We start from the raw sequence: 5,577 nt of genomic DNA, 5'->3' as shown, positions 1-5,577 counted from the left end.
GCTCCTCTCTCATGATTCTTTGATCTTCTCTAATTTCATGGAGGAGAATGGAATGTTCTTGGTGCTCCACCCATAGTTGTCCCATGTTGGAACTCAATTCTCCTAGGGAGGTGTTTAGTTGCTCCCAATAGTATTGTGGAGGAAAGTGCATTCCTTGAGGTATCTCAGGGATCTCATGATGAGTGGGATCTCTTGTGTGCTCCATCCTCTTAGAGTTTGCCTTTGGGGGCTCTGTTTGGCTCTGTTTTGAGAGAAGCTCTTCATGCTTCCTCTCCATGATGGCAGAGGGATATCCTTGAGCCTCAAACACAAGGGATTCTTCATTCACTTGAATGATCAGTTCTCCTCTGTCAACATCAATCACAGCCTTTGCTGTGGCTAGGAAGGGTCTGCCAAGGATGATGGATTCATCCATGCACTTCCCAGTCTCTAGGACTATGAAATCAGCAGGGATGTAATGGTCTTCAACTTTTACCAGAACATCCTCTACAAGTCCATAAGCTTGTTTTCTTGAATTGTCTGCCATCTCTAGTGAGATTTTTGCAGCTTGCACCTCAAAGATCCCTAGTTTCTCCATTACAGAGAGAGGCATGAGGTTTACACTTGACCCTAAGTCACACAAGGCCTTCTTGAAGGTCATGGTGCCTATGGTACAAGGTATTGAAAACTTCCCAGGATCCTGTCTCTTTTGAGGTAATTTCTACCTAGACAAGTCATCCAGTTCTTTGGTGAGCAAAGGGGGTTCATCCTCCCAAGTCTCATTTCCAAATAACTTGTCATTTAGCTTCATGATTGCTCCAAGGTATTTAGCAACTTGCTCTTCAGTGACATACTCATCCTCTTCAGAGGAAGAATACTCATCAGAGCTCATGAATGGCAGGAGTACGTCCAATGGAATCTCTATGGTCTCAGTGGGAGCCTCAGATTCCCATGGTTCCTCATTGGGGAACTCATTGGAGACCAGTGGACGTCCATTGAGGTCTTCCTCAGTGGCGTTCACGGCCTCTCCCTCCTCTCCAAATTCGGCCATGTTGATGGCCTTGCACTCTCCTTTTGGATTTTCTTCTGTATTGCTTGGAAGAGTACTAGGAGGGAGTTCAGTAACTTTCTTGCTCAGCTGACCCACTTGTGCCTCCAAATTTCTAATGGAGGACCTTGTTTCAGTCATGAAACTTTGAGTGGTTTTGATTAGATCAGAGACCATGGTTGCTAAGTCAGAGTTACTCTGCTTAGAGCTCTCTATCTGTTGCTGAGAAGATGATGGAAAAGGCTTGCTATTGCCAAACCTGTTTCTTCCACCATTATTGTTATTGAAACCTTGTTGAGGTCTCTGTTGATCCTTCCATGGAAGATTTGGATGATTTCTCCATGAAGGATTGTAGGTGTTTCCATAGGGTTCTCCCATGTAATTTACCTCTTCCATTGAAGGGTTCTCAGGATCATAAGCTTCTTCTTCAGATGAAGCCTCCTTAGTACTACCTGGTGCATTTTGCATTCCAGACAGACTTTGAGAAATCATATTGACTTGCTGAGTCAATATTTTGTTCTGAGCCAATATGGCATTCAGAGTGTCGATCTCAAGAACTCCTTTCTTTTGATTTGTCCCATTGTTCACAAGATTTCTTTCAGAAGTATACATGAATTGGTTATTTGCAACCATTTCAATTAGTTCTTGAGCTTCTGTAGGCGTCTTCTTCAGATGAAGAGATCCTCCAGCAGAGCTATCCAAAGACATCTTGGATAGTTCAGACAGACCATCATAGAAAATACCTATGATGCTCCATTCAGAAAGCATATCAGAGGGACACTTTCTGATTAATTGTTTGTATCTTTCCCAAGCTTCATAGAGGGATTCTCCTTCCTTCTGTCTGAAGGTTTGGACTTCCACTCTAAGCTTAATCAGTTTTTGAGGTGGAAAGAACTTTGCCAAGAAGGCATTGACTAGCTTTTCCCAAGAGTTCAGGCTTTCTTTAGGTTGAGAGTCCAACCATGTCCTAGCTCTGTCTCTTACAGCAAAAGGGAATAGCATAAGTCTGTAGACCTCAGGGTTAACCCTATTAGTCTTGACAGTGTCACAGATTTGCAAGAACTCAGCTAAGAACTGATGAGGATCTTCCAATGGAAGTCCATGAAACTTGCAATTCTGTTGCATTAGAGAAACTAATTGAGGCTTAAGCTCAAAGTTGTTTGCTCCAATGGCAGGGATAGAGATGCTTCTCCCATAGAAGTCGGGAGTAGGTGCAGTAAAGTCACCCAGCACCTTCCTTGCATTATTGGCATTGTTGTTGTTTTCGGCTGCCATGGGTTCTTCTTCTTTGAAGATTTCTGTTAGGTCCTCTACAGAGTGTTGTGCCTTAGCTTCTCTTAGCTTTCGCTTCAAGCTCCTTTCAGGTTCAGGATCAGCCTCAACAAGAATGCTTTTGTCTTTGCTCCTGCTCATATGAAAGAAAAGAAAACAAGGAAATATGGAATCCTCTATGTCACAGTATAGAGATTCCTTGAGGTGTTAGAAGAAAAGAAAAATAGAAGGCAGAGGTAGAAAATTCAAACTTATCAAGAAAGATGGAGTTCGAATTTTGCATTAAGGAATAGTGTTAGTCCATAAATAAAAGGATGTGAGAAGATGGGAAGACATTTTCGAAAATTAAGTAAAATATTTTAAAAACATTTTGAAAAACACTAATTGATTTTCGAAAACCAAGAGTGAAAAAGAAATCAAGTGATTTTTGAAAAAGATTTTGAAATTAGAAATTAAAAAGATATGATTGAAAACTATTTAAAAAAAAAATGTGATTGAGAAGATATGATTTGAAAAACATTTTTAAAAAATTTGATTTTAAAAATTAATGACTTGGCTATCAAGAAAAGATATGATTCAAACATTAAACCTTTCTCAACAGAAAAGGCAACATACTTGAAATGTTGAATCAAATCATTAATTGATAGCAAGTATCCTTGAAAATGGAAAGAAATTGATTTTGAAAAAGATTTGATTGAAAAGATATGATTTGAAAAGGATTTGATTTTGAAAAACTTTGAAAACTTGAAAAAAATTTGCATTAAAAACAAAATCTTCCCTCTTGTGCCATCCTGGCGTTAAACGCCCAGAATGGTGCACATTCTGGCGTTTAACGCCCAAAACTCTACCCTTTTGGGCATTAAACGCCCAGCCAGGCACCCTGGCTGGCGTTTAAACGCCAGTCTGTCTTCTTTACTGGGCATTTTGAACGCCTAGCTTTTTCTGTGTGATTCCTCTGCAGTATGTTCTGAATCTTCAATTCTCTGTATTATTGACTTGAAAAGACACAAATTAAAAATATTTTTGGATTTTTAATAATAAGGAATAATCAAAATGCAACTAAAATCAAATAACAATGCATGCAAGACACCAAACTTAGTAGTTTGTATACTACCGACACTAACAAAATGAGAATGCATATGAGGCACATAAAACACTCAAGTCAAGAGAATTCAAAGATCAGAGCAAGTAAATCATCAAGAATAACTTGAAGATCACTTAAGACACATGAATGAATGCACTAAGAATAGAAACATGTAATTGACACCAAACTTAACATGAGACACTAGACTCAAACAAGAAATATGCAATATTTTTGGTTTTTTTCGAAAATTAAGTGGAAAAGAAAATAAAGGTATCAAAATTCTTGATGAGAATTCCAGGAATCATTGCAATGCTAGTCTAAGACTCCGGTCCAGGAATTAGACATGGCTTCATAGCCAGCCAAGCTTTCAAAGAAAGCTTCGGTCCAAAACACTAGACATGGCCAATGGCCAGCCAAGCCTTAGCAGATCACTGCTCCAACAGCAAGATTGATAGAAATCAACAAGCTCTTGTGATGATAAGTTGAAACCTCGGTCCAATAGAATTAGACATGGCTTCACAGCCAGCCAGACTTCAACAGATCATCATGAAACACTAGAATTCATTGTTAAGAACTCTGAAAAAAAATACCTAATCTAAGCAACAAGATGAACCGTCAGTTGTCCAAACTCAACAATCCCCGGCAACAGCGCCAAAAACTTGGTATGCGAAATTGTGATCAATACTTTTCACAACTCAAATAATCCCCGGTAATGAATCCAAAAACTTGGTATTCAATACCATGGCATAAACACAACTTCGCACAACTAACCAGCAAGTGTACTGGGTCGTCCAAGTAATAAACCTTACGCGAGTAAGGGTCGATCCCACAGAGATTGTTGGTATGAAGCAAGCTATGGTCACCTTGTAAATCTTAGTCAGGCAAACTCAAATGGGTATAGGTGATATATGAATAAAACATAAAGATAAAGATAGAGATACTTATGTAATTCATTGGTGGGAATTTCAGATAAGCGCATGAAGATGCTGTGTCCCTTCCGTCTCTCTGCTTTCCTACTGTCTTCATCCAATCCTTCTTACTCCTTTCCATGGCAAGCTTATGCAAGGGTTTCACCGTTGTCAGTGGCTACCTCCCATCCTCTCAGTGGAAATGTTCAACGCACCCTGTCACGGCACGGCTATCCATCTGTCGGTTCTCAATTAGGCCGGAATAGAATCCAGTGATTCTTTTGCGTCTGTCACTAACGCCCCACCCTCAGGAGTTTGAAGCACGTCACAGTCATTCAATCATTGAATCTTACTCAGAATACCACAGACAAGGTTAGACCTTCCGGATTCTCTTGAATGCCGCCATCAGTTCTAGCCTATACCACGAAGACTCTGATCTCACGGAATGGCTGGCTCGGTTGTCAGGCGAGCGCTCGGTTGTCAGGCGATCAACCATGCATCGTGTATCAGGAATCCAAGAGATATTCACCCAATCTAAGGTAGAACGGAGGTGGTTGTCAGTCACACGTTCATAGGTGAGAATGATGATGAGTGTCACGGATCATCACATTCATCAAGTTGAAGAACAAGTGATATCTTAGAACAAGAACAAGCGGAATTGAATAGAAGAACAATAGTAATTGCATTAATACTCGAGGTACAGTAGAGCTCCACACCTTAATCTATGGTGTGTAGAAACTCCACCGTTGAAAATACATAAGAACAAGGTCTAGGCATGGCTGAATGGCCAGCCTCCCAAAGAGGGTTCAATCATAAAAACATGATCAAAAGCTTTAAAGATTGAAAGATGAAAATACAATAGTAAAAGGTCCTATATATAGAGAACTAGTAGCCTAGGGTTTACAGAGATGAGTAAATGACATAAAAATCCACTTCCGGGCCCACTTGGTGTGTGCTTGGGCTGAGCAATGAAGCATTTTTGTGTAGAGACTCTTTTTGGAGTTAAACGCCAGCTTTGGTGCCAGTTTGGGCGTTTAACTCCCATTCTTGTGCCAGTTCCGGCGTTTAACGCTGGAAATTCTGAAGGTGACTTTGAACGCCGGTTTGGGCCATCAAATCTTTTGCAAAGTATGGACTATCATATATTGCTGGAAAGCCCAGAATGTCTACTTTCCAACGCCGTTGAGAGCGCGCCAATTGGGCTTCTGTAGCTCCAGAAAATCCACTTCGAGTGCAGGGAGGTCAGAATCCAACAACATCTGCAGTCCTTTTCAGTCTCTGAATCA

The 5,577-nt window shown here is 40.5% G+C and overlaps 1 non-coding gene across 1 annotated transcript; it reads left to right on the top strand.

Moving 5' to 3' along the window:
• The first annotated feature begins 1,789 nt into the window (after nucleotides 1-1,789).
• Nucleotides 1,790-1,897, top strand: LOC112700256 (small nucleolar RNA R71). The gene has a single exon (XR_003153167.1). It is a non-coding gene; the product is annotated as a small nucleolar RNA R71 (small nucleolar RNA).
• The last annotated feature ends 3,680 nt before the right edge of the window (nucleotides 1,898-5,577 follow it).

This window comes from Arachis hypogaea, chromosome 6 (assembly GCF_003086295.3).
Source record: "Arachis hypogaea cultivar Tifrunner chromosome 6, arahy.Tifrunner.gnm2.J5K5, whole genome shotgun sequence".
Lineage (NCBI taxonomy): Eukaryota > Viridiplantae > Streptophyta > Magnoliopsida > Fabales > Fabaceae > Arachis > Arachis hypogaea.
Note: the sequence above shows the minus strand (reverse complement) of the source record. Positions and strands in the feature narration are given on the sequence as shown.